Source organism: Ursus americanus, chromosome 12 (assembly GCF_024610735.1).
Source record: "Ursus americanus isolate L20-20 chromosome 12, mUrsAme1.1.p, whole genome shotgun sequence".
In the NCBI taxonomy this organism is placed as follows: Eukaryota; Metazoa; Chordata; class Mammalia; order Carnivora; family Ursidae; genus Ursus; species Ursus americanus.
In genome coordinates, this window is record NC_142138.1 from 22,923,982 (window position 1) to 22,939,157 (window position 15,176).

The following is a 15,176-nucleotide window of genomic DNA, read 5'->3' on the forward strand; positions in this document are numbered from 1 at the left end:
ACTGGATTAAGAAGGTAAGACCAGTAGGACTTGTTTGTCAAGGTCCTAAAATGGGAATTTTCCTGGTTATACACACAATGAGTATAAGCAACATTAATAGTGTCAAGCGTGATGACATCAAAAGCTTGAGTCTTGGTCTGCTGTGATTATTAGATGATGTACCCCCAAAGTCGGCCAGCAGAGTTCACATTTCGAACATAGAAACAATCTGCGTCTCGCCTTAGCTCTAAGATGTATATTTGGCTCAAGTTACATTTTGCTGAAGCGGATTTTGCATTAATTACAGAGTGTTTATACCTTGAGAAGGTTATGGGTAAGTTTATAGAAAATGTGGATTCCAGAGCTAATAAATATGTTCCAAGCAGCTGCTTGGAGGTAATGACTGAAAACTTCAGATCCCTCAAATAGATGAGTGTTTTCTACATTTGAATTTTCTCTCTCCCTCCCAGCCTTTAATTCCTGTGGAGATGCTGAGGTCGTCTGAGTTTGGAATACTCAACAACACATCTGGGAGGCTAAGTGCAGGCCTTTGAGCAGTTGTTAACTGCGGCTCCCAGAATAATAACTGACACAAGATGACCACCAAAGCTTGACAGACTAAGCATCTTCCCCACCTCTCTTCCTCGGCTCTGGTCCCCTAGGTTATTTCATGAGACACCATCTTTTCATTTACCCCAGATGAAAAACTGGGGCTAATTTTCTCACCTTCCTCTTTTCTCCATCTCCCCGTGATTTTGCTTTGGACTGGTTTTGTAATTGTCCCCTCCTCTCCATACCTACACTCAGCATGCTTTACCTTTCCCATGAATCATTGCAAGAGCCTCCAAACTAAAGGAGTCGTCGACTGTTAACAGTTGTTATCTCTGGGCTAGAGATCGAGAGGCACTTTTACATTTTTAGCTATACATTTATGTGGTCTTTAACACTTTTGACTGGCACGAACTGCTTTTGTAATCAGAAAAAAAACTTTTTTTTTTTTCATTAAAAAAGGACATGGGGAGGGAAATGGTACTCAGGCCTCCTCAATGTGGTGGTACAGGAGTGGAATAGGAAAACCTGAGAACAAATACATTTCTGTAAGGTTTTTTCATGTAACATAACCCGGAACCAAACTCCAGTTCCTGTAGTAGCTAAAGCAGCACAACTGTCTTCTATAAATAGTCAGAAACACTCAGTCTGAATTCTTATACAATATCATCTGACAGCATGGAGAAGGCATGTTCGTCAGGAACTGAGGGAAGGAGAGGGGAGGGAGGCACTGAGGAAAAGAAAGTCCTAAATAGCTTGTAATACAAATTAGCTCTTGAAGGGACTCCTCAGTGATAGACCTACGTAATAGGAACTGTGTTTTTTCCGAGAGTCATGGCTTAGACTCACTGGTTTATGATTCCTGAGGAGAGTCAGCTTGCTTTCCTGAGCCACCTCCCCTTTCACATAGCACAGGTGCTATTTATGGAGCTGCCTGTCCCAGGAGTGAGCCGCCTGTCCCAGGGGTCCAGCCCCAAGGAGGCCCTGTGTACTTTGTGACACGTTCTCCTGAGGGTGGACAATTTTTAAGACTAGCCAACAGCTACTACTAATTTTTACTAAGAAAGGCTAACATAGCAAGGGAGAGGACAACACAAAATACTCCTGGGGAATCAGGGTCTTCTGGCTTCCTCACTTCTAGTTGGACCCAGGCTGGACATGTGGTGCATCAGCTTCTCATTAGCACAGAGCCTAAAGTCTGTGGTGTGTGTGTTGAGGGGGTTGGGGGCTCCACATCAGTCTCCTCTTGGTACATCTTCCCTGGAATTTGTGCGTATGGGGACTCCAAAATTAGGCCATAGGCTTGTGTTTGTTGAGGTATGAAGAAGGTTCTGGAAGCCTTTACCATGCCTTCACTAATGAGTACCTGCCTCACCAAGAGCACATGAATTATATGTACAATAAGCAGGAAATTAAAAAGAACAAGACACAGTCAACAAATGTCTTTTGAATGACTAGTAAAACATGGTAGTCAAGAACACAGGCTCTAGGCAGCCTCCCTGGGATTCAAGTCCTACTTTACTTAGCTGTGTGACTGTTGCAAAGTTGAAGCTCTGTAGGTAAGAATGCCTGGTTTCTCGTCCAGACTTTGGTTTAATAACTGAATGTGCTGGGTCAAGTCTTTTCACTTCTCTGGCCCTTAGTTCTGTCATCCATAAAGTGGGATAATTATACCTGCCTTGTCTCCCTTACGGGGTTGTCAGTGGGATCAAATGAGATAATGTCATAAAAGCCCTTTGTAAATTAGAATATACTATACAAATGCAAGCTATTATTACACTTAATTCTAGTGACTAGTGAATAATAAACTGGTGGAACCAACAATCCCATTGTCACCAACCTGAATCTTACAGAGCAATTTCCCAATTCCACCCACTCTACCTGCTAGGCACCTCCACCTACCTCCTTCCATGACTTTAGTCAAAGACAAGAGAAAGAGAGTACCATCATAATTTCCCTAATTAACTTTCTCATTCAGAGCCCTATAAAAACATATCCAAAAGAAAAAGGGAATGCATAGCAGAGTGTGTACTGTTTCTTTTAGGTCAGCACTTTATTCACCCAGGGTTTTTGGTTCTGTTTCTCTGTTTCAGTGCTCTCAGTCTGAGGTTACTTTCATACTGTTATTTGGGTATTATCAGCAGGCTAGGTACGGTTCTGTTCTCCTTTTCACCACAGTTAGCCAGATGAGTGTGTACAAGTTACCTTCCCCTCACTTTCTCCCATCTGTGCATCTAGGGGTTAAAGTAGGTGACCCATTGATCCCTTCCAGTCCTGAGGGTCTATAATTCATCAGGTTCCCTGACTCCTCCACCTGCTCCAGACAACTGTCTCCCAACATTTTATGGTGCATGTGTGATTTGTGTGGGAATGAGATTAAGAGCAAAGCAAAAAGTCGCAAACACAGCTATCACAGGAGGTACCTGCCAAGCTTCTTTTCAGATCCTCTTCCCATCCCCTCTTGCAGCTCTTCTCTGGAGTGGGTTAAAAAATGCCCTTTTTAAAGAGGTGGAAGCCGGGATGGGAGGTTGGTGTGGATTTGGAGTGAGAAACTGGGTCAGCTCCTGAACCCCATTTATATTTTCTGCAATGTGGGCAAGTGAATTAGCTCTAGTCTCAGTTTCTTCATCTTTAAAATGGGGCTAACACCTGCCTTATTTATTTGATAGGCCTGTTATTAGGAATAAAAGAAATGGCTTAATGTCAAAGTGCTTTGTTATTATGGTTTACAATACAACAGAGGTTGATTCTGGAATCTGAGGGCATAACAGGGCACTTAGATCTGGGCAGACTGAAAACCAAAAATAGAATCACAATTGCACAGAGCCTAGAATAAAAGCTTTACTAGCTGCTGACCCATCCTTCCCTTCTCCACAGCAAATTCTTCCCAGGACCTTTGTGTTGAGTTAGTTGTCAAATGTTCTAATTCTCAGATGATTCAGGCTGACTTTCTTTAAAATGTCTCTAATGTCTAACACGTAACTACCACTGTATTTAGAAACCTCTAAGCAGAGCCATGGAATTTGGAACTACTTCCCGCAGCTCAGCTCCATAGGTGCAAGACACAACTGCCAGCCACTTCTCATTGCAGATTAACTAGATCCAATTGCACTGACAGTGATGGGCCAAATATAGGCCAGCAGCAGGGACTCACATTGGCTAGCGTAAGCCTACTCAAACATTGTGAGGAGGACTAGCTAGGACAAGTCACGTCACCACTTAGCCTAATTACCCTTAATGGGTTTAGGGCTGTCTACCTGGAGGACGGGAGCAACTTCCAAGGTTCTGTGGACATATTTTTCTCTTCCCACTCCACAGTCTGTCTCCTGGGGGATCTCATCCATTCTCATTCTTTTCCAGTGACTTCTAGACCTCAGTCTTCAAATGAGATATTTTACCTGAGGACTAAGCTACCATTATTATTTTTTTAAAGATTTATTTATTTATTTATTAGACAGAGAGAGAGACAGCCAGCTAGAGAGGGAACACGAACAGGGGGAGTGGGAGAGGAAGAAGCAGGCTCCCAGTGGAGGAGCCTGATGTGGGGCTCGATCCTGGAACGCCAGGATCATGCCCTGAGCCAAAGGCAGACGCTTAATGACTGCGCCATCCAGGCGCCCCTAAGCTACCATTCTTAGCTGGTCTTCTCACTTGGATGTCCTGCTCATGCCTCAAACTCAGCAGGCTGTGGGCTGATATCCTTGCCCACACATCCACAAACCAGCTTCTCGTCTCCTGGGGCCTCCGCTCCTGTGAGCCCCGTCCTAGGGAATGACGCTCCACCCACTCAACTGTCTAACCAAAGGAATGGCCCTTGACTTCTCCCTCTCATAGCCAATCTTTGATCAGCCTTAGCAGTTTTACTTCCTAAATATCTCTGGAATTCATCTACTTCTCTCCATCCCTGTTGCCACTCGCCTAATTCAGGCTGTGATTATCTTTTGCATCACATATTGCAAGAGCTTCCCAACTGGTTTTTCTTACTTCCATTCCTGCCCCCCCATCCATATTCCACAACAGAGATATTCTGAAGTCTTCAAGTCTGATCATGCCACTTCTTCCCTTGCTTGAATGTTTAAATAGCTTCCCAGTGCTCGGAGAAGAAAACTCAAGCTCCTTGACACAGCCTTCCGGGCACTGTGTGATCTGGCCCACTTCACATCTCCAGCCTCACCTCTCACCACTCCCTTCCTTTCATCCCATGTTCTGGTCCAGTGGCTCTCACCCCAGGTTGCACATTAAAGTCACCTGCTTTAAAACATACTTGAGCTTGTAAAACATACCCAAGGCTGGACTCTCTCCAAGACCAGTTAAGTCGGAACCTCTGATGGTGGGGCCCTACTCGACTATTCCTCAGGCCTACAGAGCATCATGCCCTCTCTCATCCTTCATCCTTTGCATATGCTCTTGGCTTTGCCTGGAAACTTTCCTTTAACCTTGCTTCCCCTCCTGCCACCTGGCTGACTCATTCATCCTTCACGTCTCACCTGGGGCATCACATTGTCCTCCAAGAAGCCCTCTCCAAGCCTGGGGCTTTGAGTGAAATGTCCTCTCCCATGTGCTTCCAGATAGATCACCCAGTATGTTCCCTCTGGCAGTAGCACCTGTCACACTATATCGTTCTCACTTGTACACTCCAACGTTGAGCTCTGTGACAGCAGAGTCTGGGTCTGCTTGTCTCACCCTGTATCCCCAGCATCTGGCACAGTATCTGGCACATACTGTGTGCCCAGGGCATTTGTGGAAATAATTGGTTCATTTTATAAAGTCACCCTACTTATTCCAGACTTGCCAATCCCTCGTAGCAGGAGGGTCAACAGTAATATCCATTTCTGAATTCCTTTATTTAGTCACTTATAACTTCTTGTAGCAAATATTTGACAATCTGGTATGTGATTGGCATTAGTCATCCCGAAATATATTGGACTTCCTCAAATGAAAAATTCCCCACAATTGGGGCCTGAGACCTATCTGTGGAGAAGCTAGGAAAAGGTCTCACACTTTCAGATTGCCTGGGCCACAGAATCACAGCCCGGAGACCCAGGCAGCTTCCTCTGTTTGTGCTCACTCCATCCCTCTTCCCTACAGGGAACCGGGCCAGGAATTACTGATGGTTGTTTCCAAGGACTGCCTCTCTGGATTCTTGAGAACTTGAATGAGAAAGGTGAAAAAATTGGAAGGATTATAGTAAACTTTGAACTGATGATCCCAAGGGCAGACACTAGCTTCTTAAACATCTAATAAGTGAAAACAGAAGTGAACATCAGTCCAACCTATCCTGGCCCCGGGGGCCTTGTCCCCTGTCTCTAACGACTTTAGAGACCCACCTATAGATACCAGACAGCCAGAGCGTGAAGTTCATCGGCTGTTGGTGTGCAAGGTTCCCACGGAGACTGGAAAGCACCCAGCTCTTCTTCAACCTGCACCAGGCTGGTTCTATCCAGTCAGAACTCTGCATCGCCACCAAGAAGACCAGGAAAGGTCCTCACTTTACCTCATATAAATGAACCAAGGAAAGTAAAACTAACCAAGTAGGAGTGAAAGGGAGGGAGAAAAGAAAAGGGCAGGAGGCAGAGGCTAAGAAGAAACTTTCATCATAATAGTGATAGAAATGAGACAGGCTACTGTTGACTGAGCACTTTCAATGTGCCAGGCATTGTGCCTACCTAATCCTTACCAAAATCCTCAAATTCTGGTCACGAGTCTGACCACACCCTATCTTCCCAGCCACAATGACAAAAATGCACAGGGAGTTAAGTGGAAAAGAAGCTAATGGGGTTGGGGATTTGGGAAGAGTTGAGCAGTTGGAACACCTGCTTTAGGGGAGGGAGGTAAAGGAGGCTTGGAGGATGTGGAGACTCTGAAGACAACAGAGTAGTTCCAAGCAGGAAATGCTGGGTAGGAACCCTAGAACATGATGATGAAGACCCAAATATGGCTCTGCTGGTTTCTGGGTGGTGGAGAAGGTTAAGAGAAGGAATCAGGTGTCATCCAGGTAGATGATAAAGTCACCAAAGATGGCAGTGGGGGAGAGAGTAGGGAAGTACAAACTTCATTCTTCCCATTTACGAATAGATACTGAGCTGAGCTCTGCTATGTGTCAGACAAGACTCTAGACTCTGTGGATACAATGGTGACCAGGACAGCTAGGGCCTTGTGTCATGGAGCTCATGTTTCTGTAGGAGTGACAAACAACACAATCAAGGAGCAAGTACACAAGAAAAAATGCCAGAAAGTGATTAAGTGCTGGCAAGTCATGGTGTGGATACAGATTGGGATTGGGACTGGGTAGTTCAGGAAGGTCTCCTTGAGAAGGTGACATTTGAGAAGGATGTGAAAGGCAAGAAGGGGTCAGACATGCAAAAATCTGGGGAGAAGAGCATTTCAAACGTGGAGAACAGCTGGCACGCTGGTCCTAAGTGAGAATAAGCCTGGAAGAAGAAGAACAAGTTCAGGGTAGCTGGGACATAATGAACAGCCAGAATGGCTGTTGCTGTGGAATGAGGTCCCAGAGGTGGGCAAGGGCTGGATCATGTGAGACCTCATTGTCCACAGTTTGCCATATAGATTTTAATCTAAGGACAGTGGGAAGCTTTGATTAGAAGAGGGATGGTCTGATGTGTGTGAGTGTGAGTGTGAGTGTGTGTGTGTGTGTGTGTGTATGTGTATGTTAAAGCTATCTTAATTGTAGAGCAGCAATGGAGTAGAGAGGGGAAACAGGGTCCCCAGCAGAAATAAACCATCTTTCTCAAGAGGTTGTTGGGTTGGGTTTGGTTTTGTTTTCTCAGATCTTGAAGTAGAATGCATTTCTAAGGGTCAACTCCCAAGGTCAAGAGTAATCTGAGAAGTCTGTCTGCTCCCTGTGGTTGTTTGTGAGGAAGTCAAAGAGAGGCACAGACCAAACCTCTTATTATGGAGGAGAGAGAGTGTGCGTTTTTCCATTCCACTGAAAAGCAGACAACAGAAGAATAAATGTATTTCTCACTCCCTGCAGAGGATATGCCACCCACTGTCTTCTCTCCCAAGGTACCTGGAATCCCTTTCCCATATCTTTACCCTCCCAATGGTTTAACAAATTAAACCATGCCTAATTTCCTAAACTGATTTCCCAAGGGCCCTGGCTTGGGGAGTTCCCCTTTCTGTCATAGAAACTAGCTGACTGACTTGGTTTTCCTTTCCTGCCCGCACCACTAAGGCAATGGAGCTGGGCGTCACCTCCCTGACTCCACACTGGCCCTTCTCAGGCTTCAGATTGTCCTGCTGGGGCCTCCATTCCTCCTGCTGCTTTGGTGGTCCAAACTCCTCATTTTCACCAGATTTCACTTGGACAGCATGTTGGGATGAAGGAGGGAGCCCCAAATTATCTTTGTACCTCTGGCAGCTGCTTCCCTGGCTTCCCAAGCCTGGAACCGTGGGTGGGCTATGCCTGCTCCCAGCCTGGATTCCATAGCTCACCTACCATGAGGTTGCTCGCAGAGCCCCTGTGAAACTGTGGATGATTCAGGGTGCAGGAAACTTGCCTTTTTTGACTCTTTCATGAGTTCTGGTTGCCATGACACTGCACTGAAGGTTACCATACAAGAGTGGCTCATGCTGAGTCAGGACACACTATGTGCCTGGCTCTGCACTAAAATCTATATAGGCCCATCTCATGAGATCCTCATAACCTTCCTACAGAGAAGGAACCTTTATCTCCATTTTTATAGAGGGGGCTTTGAGGGGTTGAGCAACCAGCCTGCTTAAAAGTAATAGGATGGGATTCTAACCCAGGAGTCAAGCTCCAAAGCCTCAAGGGGCTTAACCATGATATGCCCACCACAGCCTTAACCTTTGCATCTCCCTCACCATGATTTCAATCTGAAGGTACCCATCTGATACAATTTACTTTCAGGTTCTCAATAGCAAAATCTCCCATCATGGACTCCACTATCCACTCTGAGGTTCTTCCTCAACGTGGGCCCTGGGAAGATGTGGAAGAGGTTCCGATTACTGTTATCAAATCGAAGGTCCCGTATTTCTCCCAAACAGCCTCATTTTCTTACTCAATGGACTTTTAAGTACGCACATGAAAGTGTTACCAATGTTTGAAATTATAGATGTAATGTTGTCGGTACATAATTGTTCTTTCCAGATTTTTTTTTTTTTACATCAAACATGTATTTATTTTACTATCAGGAAGGAAAAAAAGAAGGAACAGTGGGAAATAAAACAGCAATTGAATAGGGGGAAAAAAAGAGGAAAAATAGTTGTTGCAACTTGTTTCGGGCCACCCATGCTAATAAGTTCCATGTGCAGAGGATTTCACTGCAGGCACATAGACCATACTTAGACCATCCTTAGGCTTGAGTTCACACCTGGCTGAAGACCACAATTTCATATCTGTGGTGCATGGTCAGTACCCTTGAACAGAGTTGGGGCTCAACAAAGATTGGTGGGTTGAATCAGAGGTGGCCCACAATGCACATAGAGCCAATATATTGGCTAGTTTGAGGTTAGCAGTCCTATAAATTTATTCCCTATTGAGGTGTGAGGTCATTTTTAGTTAAACTCAGATTTTAGAGACTTGGGGGAAAAAAAACGATGTCATGATTCAATGAGTTCCTGAGAAAAGACAGAATTTTTTGGCCACATATTCTCAGTTTTTCGGTTCATTTGACATATCGCTGTGCTAAATTTGAAAGCAAATGTCAAGCATAATTATTATATATGTAGAAATCCACCTCCCAGAGATCTACATTCCTCATCTGGAAAATGAAGGGGTAAACCAGATGCTCCCTAAAGGGCTTTCTAGTACTTGTGTTCTCTGGTTTATGTATTTCAGACATTATATATCACTTTTTGTTTATTATAAACTGAAAAGAATTAAAAAGGATAATATCCAGCCTCCAATTTCCCAACCATGTTATAGCTGATCTACAAATTAGATGTCTAAAGGATTATATCACTTTGGACTAAATAAAAAGAATAGGTTACTCTGAGAAGATGCTTGGATTGTGGCCTTCTAGATAAATCCCATGCCTAGGCATTTACAATGGCTTCCCTGTGTGACAGACAAAAGGATTATTCCATGCCCTTTGAGCATATATATGAGAGGAAATTAAAATAAGGCACTAAACCAAAACCTACTACCGCATTCAAGTACTTCTAACTTTGTGTTTTCACCCAGAATGTGTGTGTGCCATTTTTTGGTTCTTTTTGTGTTTTCTTTTTCCCTTTTTTTTTTTTTTAAAACAAGTAGTCTATAAATAACAATGACTTGGGCCTCCTTTACTTTTAAAGTCATGCAATATTGCAAATAAACCCTCCAATACTCAAGTATGTGTGAGGTCATATTTACTGACAGAACCATGTAATGGTTAAGAGCAGAAGTTTTCGATCTCTGTTTTGCCACTTAATTAGCTATACAACCTTGAGCAAGTTACTTAACCTCTCTGACTCCTCATCTATGAAACGGAGATATGAAGGATTCTTTCCTCCCTCCTTCCTTCATTTCCCTCCCTCCCTCCCTCCTTCCCATCTCTCCTTCAAGAAATACTCTTTTGAGAACCTGCAATATGCAAGGCTCTGGGAATAAATACAGTGGTGAACAAGGACAAATTTCCTTTTCTCATGTATGTAAGAGTTTATTTGAGTGAAACAGATAATAAATAAACATGGATGCCATTGCAAATGCAATGAGCAAAGCAGAGTAAGAGATATATATGAAAGATGGAAGGAAACTATTTAGAAGAGGTAGTCAAGGAAGGCTCCCCTGAGAAGGTGACATTTGAGCTGAAATACGAACTAGGTGGGGAGAAGAAGATTCCAGGTGGGGGGAACAGGGGATGTGACAACCCTAAGGAAGGGTGCTTTCAGTGACTGTTTGAGGAAGAGTGAGAAGATCAAGGTGGCTGGAACACATAAAGCCTTTAGATTTTACTCTAAATGCATTGGGAAGCCATGGGTGGGGGTGTATTGAGCAGAAAAGAAATAACATGATCTGGTCCATGTGGAAAAGGACCAAGTTTCCAGATGTTTTAACATGTGGTTTGACTATGTGTCTAAAGATTGACTTCTCAAGCATGTGTTAAGATTGACATGAGCTTATGAAGCAGTGCATGTGAATTGTTTAATATCTGGCAGTAGACTGCATTTAAGAAGTAGCTCTTATTATTACGCTATTTGTCAAGTTGATAGACCATCACCAGGGTTCTGCACTGATGATGAGAGGGCATCTTTCTGAGGGCCAAGGCAACAGGGAGAGAAAGCCATCATTTCTTGAGTACTTACTCTATGCTAGTCCTCTACATACTTAGCTCAGATACAATATAGAGCAAAGCAGCATGCTAGGAGGAAGGGAAAAGAATGACATCTGACCTTAAAATAGGTCTTCTACCTTGTATCAGTCTTGTCATGGTGCCCAGAACTAGTCATAACTCTGGGCTGAGGTGACTAGGAAAGTGTACATTTTAACTTGGAATGGTAACATCAGGTCCCATTCACCCGTTTTTACCTTAATGTGATTTCATGAATCAGATGAACTAGCTAGCCATGCCAGGGGCTTCGGGATCTGAATGCCTGGGATCAATGTCCACCTCAACCACTTACAAGCTGTGTGACTTTGGGCAAGGCACTTAACCTATCTGTGCTTCAGTTTTTCCATCTCAGGGATGATAGTGATAATTATCTCTCAGCCTTTATGTGAGCTAAAGAGAAGTACTACATGCAGAAATGTTTTATCTGATGTAACTGTATGATTTGTTCAGTTAAATTAATTAATGAGCCAATTGGAAAAGCTTTGAAGGGTGGAACACAGGACTGGTAAGTTTTCAGGAGAAAGCAAAAGGCCAAAAATGTTATGGTGCTGATGTAAAAAGTTCTGCAGGATGAACATTTCCAGGAGTGGGGACAGCTGATAAAAAGATGCTGAAACATTTTTAAAAATCTGACTTAAGTCTTTGCAAGTTCTCACTGTGGAGACAGAAGATTCAAGTGATCCAGCAAGAAGTTTTGGTCAATATGCTGCAGGGTGATGGATGATAGGGAGCCAAACAATGAGAAGGGCCATCCATATAAGGAGTTTAAACAAAGCAGTAAGAAAAACGGGTAAATGTGGGCAACGAATCAGAAAATTTGTAGAGTAAGAAATGCAACTAGAAAACAAATTAGTGAGTAAAACATTTGCCCATCAAGTTGGCAAGGATTAAAAAAAAAATAATATGTATTCCCTTGCAAATAAGGGAGGAGCTTTCTCATATACTGCTGAAAGGAATGTAAATCAATAAAACCATTTAAGAAATCAATGTGGTGATATAGATCACCTTTAAAATGGTTATTCTCTTTGACTTGATAATTCTATTTCTAGATTGACATATACCCATTTGTAGTTTTCTAGTCTTTATTGATTTATTTGAAAAAATTAATTTTGATGTAGAGTCTTCATAGAATTTATTGTAGCAGCCCCAAATGAGAAAGATTAAAATATTTTCAAATAAATGGCATAGTTGCAACCACTAAAAAAGACATTTATATGCCCATGAAAAAGAGTGAAGTTGGACTCCTTCCTCACACCATACACAAAAATTAACTCAAAATGGATTGTAGGCTGAAATGTTTAAGAGCTTAAACTATAAATCTCTTAGAAGAAAACAAAGGAGTAACTGTGACCTTGAGATAGGCAAAGCCTTCTTAGATATGACATCAAAAGCACAAACATCAAAAGGAAAAAAATAGGCAAAATTAAAAACTTTTGTGCTTCAAAGAACAGTCAACACAGTGAAAAGACAATCCAAAACAATGGGAGAAATATTTGCAAACCATTTATCTGATTAGGGACTTGTATCCTTCTAGAATATATATTTAAAAATTACAATTCCAAAATAAAAAGATGACCTAATTAAAACATGGGCAAAGGTTCTGAATGGACACTTCACCAAAGCAGGTGTAAGAATGGCCAATAAGCATATGAAACATGCTTAACATCATTAGCCACTAGAGACGTGCAAATCAAAACCATGATGAGGGGTGCCTGGGTGGCTCAGTCGGTTAAGCACCTGCTTTTGGCTTAGGTCATGATCCCAGGGTCCTGGGATGGAGTCCCGTATCAGTCTCCCTGCTCAGTGGGGAGTCTGCTTCTCCCTCTCCCTCTGCTGCTCCCCCTGCTTGTGCTCTCTCTCTCTCTGTCAAATAAATAATTAAAATCTTTTAAAAAAAGAATTAAAAAAAAACATGATGAGATACCATTTTCCACCTGCTAGGATAGTTATACTAAAAAAGACAGTTAATAACAAGTGCTGGCAAAAACGTGGAGACATTAGAACCCTCATAACACTGCTGGTGGGAATGTAAAATGGAGCCGCCATTTTGGAAGATAGTATGGCAGTTCCACCAAAAGGTTTCCATGTGACCCAGCAATTCCACGCAGAATTCCATTCAGAAATAGAAACATACACTTCTACATAAATGTTTAAAGCGGCATTATTCATAGTAATTAAAAAGTGGAACCAACACAAATGCCCATCAACTGACAAACTGATAAATAAAATGTAGTGTATCTAGATGATAGAATATTATTTGGTAATAAAGAAGAATGAAGTATTGATATATGCTCTAACATGAATAAGCCTTGAAAAAATTGTGCTAAATGAAAGAAGTCAGTCACAAAAGACCTGTATTATATATGAAATATACAACATCTATATGAAATGTCTGAAATTGGCAAATCTATAGAGACAGGAGAGTAAATTAGTGGTTGTCTAGGGGTTCGGAATGGGGAGTGACCACTAATGGGCACAAGCTTTCTTTCTGGGGTAACAAAAATGTTCTCAAATTGATTATGGTGATGGTTGTACCACTGTTCGGGTGGTGTACATCCAAACCCATTAAATTATATACTTTAAATGGGCAAATTTCATGGCATATGAATTGTATCTTCATAAAACTACTAAAAATACATTTGTGTAAAGTATACACTAGGAGAAGAAATGTTCATGATATTTGTGAATGATTTGGAATTGTGCATTGTGAATTATGATTATAGCTATTTGGAAAGAAGATTAGAAGCTCTGACAAAGTCTGGCAAGAGATCCACTAAAGTGTTAATGAAAGCTACTGTGGATGGTGAACTATGGTTGATGATTTTTTCCCCTTTGATGAGCAGGCCTTTTATAATAGGGGAAACTTTTTTTTAATCAAAAAAATGAGGAGGCCTTATTTCCCAAACAGTCCTTGGGTGTAATCCTTCTTCATCTTTACCCTCTGCTCAACAGAAAGCAACCGAAGAGAGTTTCAGCTGTCATTCTATAGAAAACAAAGTCTGACTGAGACTAAAAGTGACATTTTCCATGCTTCCTCCTACCTCCTGTTCTTCTACCCCACAGGCCCATAAAAGAAAATGATTCAGAAAGTCCTGAGCAAGTGAAACCCGGAAATGTGCTGCGCTTATATCTGTCAGCCTCATGCCCTGGAGGTGAGGAGCAGACAACTGCTGTCCACAGCTTCTCACAGTGAAAGTGGAATGAGGGAGGCATGTGTCCAGCTGGGAGCATGAGTTAGGGCTCGTGCCAGGTACAAGGAGAAGCCTTATTTTTTCCTTGAGTGCACACTATATGCTTATCTCTACTGAGGAAACCAGCTTTTCCTTCTTACCTCCCAAGAGGAGGAGCCAGTGCTGGCTCCCGTTCCTGGACAGAGTTACGCTTCCCAGCTGGCCCCTCTCCAGGGCAGCCAGTTGTCCATCTCTATCTTGGAGGAACAGCTTTAACAAAGTCCTTGGCCCTGTTTGGAAATCCCCTTCCCCTTGCTCTCCCAAACAAAATTAATTTGAAACAGTTGGGTTAATCTGACATTTTTCCTCTGAGGAACATGTGTTCATATGAGGGGGGCAGGGTCTTCTGGAGACAGTCCCCGGGCTCTCTGCTTGGAGTCCATATACCTAACTCCCAAATGCTGGCAATCTGCAGTGCGTTCAGGGGCATGCACCTGGGTTGGAGAGAGGTCTGGGGCCAGTTCTCTGAGGAATGGTTGAAAGACCTGGGGCTACTTAGCTTGGAAAAGAGAAAACTCAGGGAGATCCTGAGATTGTCTCAATGAGCTGTTAGCACGAGAAAAGTTTATTTTGGAATAATATCTCAGAGAAAAATTGGAACCCATGCGGAGAGGTTGCAAGGAGGCAAATTGCCTTAATATTAGAAAGAGGTTTTAAGATGTGATTTTCATCAGAAGAAGGCTGTGTAGCAACTTTCTTTCAGGCATCATCAACTTGAGAATGTAAAACTTTTTTCCAATAACTATGTGGTGCTTATTATATGCCAGGCAATATTCTAAGTACTTTACATATATAATTCCCAGAATACTTACAACATCCTTCTAAAATAAGTGTATTTTTATCTTCAGTTTATAGATGAGGAGAAATAAGACTCAGAGAGAGGTTCAGTAACTTGCCCGGGGCCATACTGTGACTCAAACCCAGGTAGTCTGATCAAACACCCACGCTCTTAACTGCTATATTGAGGTTACATTTATATTAATACACCCAAAGTATGACTGTAGGCTCCTATATGTCAGAATATAGGATTTAGGTTATCTCATCCAGAGGTGCCCAGATCATTTCCAGGAGTCTCCAGGGAGTGTCTATCTATACCTACAACCTAGTGGATAATGTGCATGCA

At 42.5% G+C, this 15,176-nt stretch overlaps 1 long non-coding RNA gene across 3 annotated transcripts in view; it reads left to right on the forward strand.

Annotated features, from left to right (window-relative positions):
• The window catches only part of LOC123795330 (uncharacterized), a 101,969-nt gene that overhangs the window by 21,334 nt on the left and 65,459 nt on the right, over nucleotides 1–15,176 (forward strand). For all 3 annotated transcript variants that reach the window (XR_006780440.2, XR_015726263.1, XR_006780439.2), the window contains one exon: nucleotides 13,887–13,975. This is a non-coding gene — a long non-coding RNA (uncharacterized LOC123795330). The remainder of the gene's footprint in view (nucleotides 1–13,886; nucleotides 13,976–15,176) is intronic.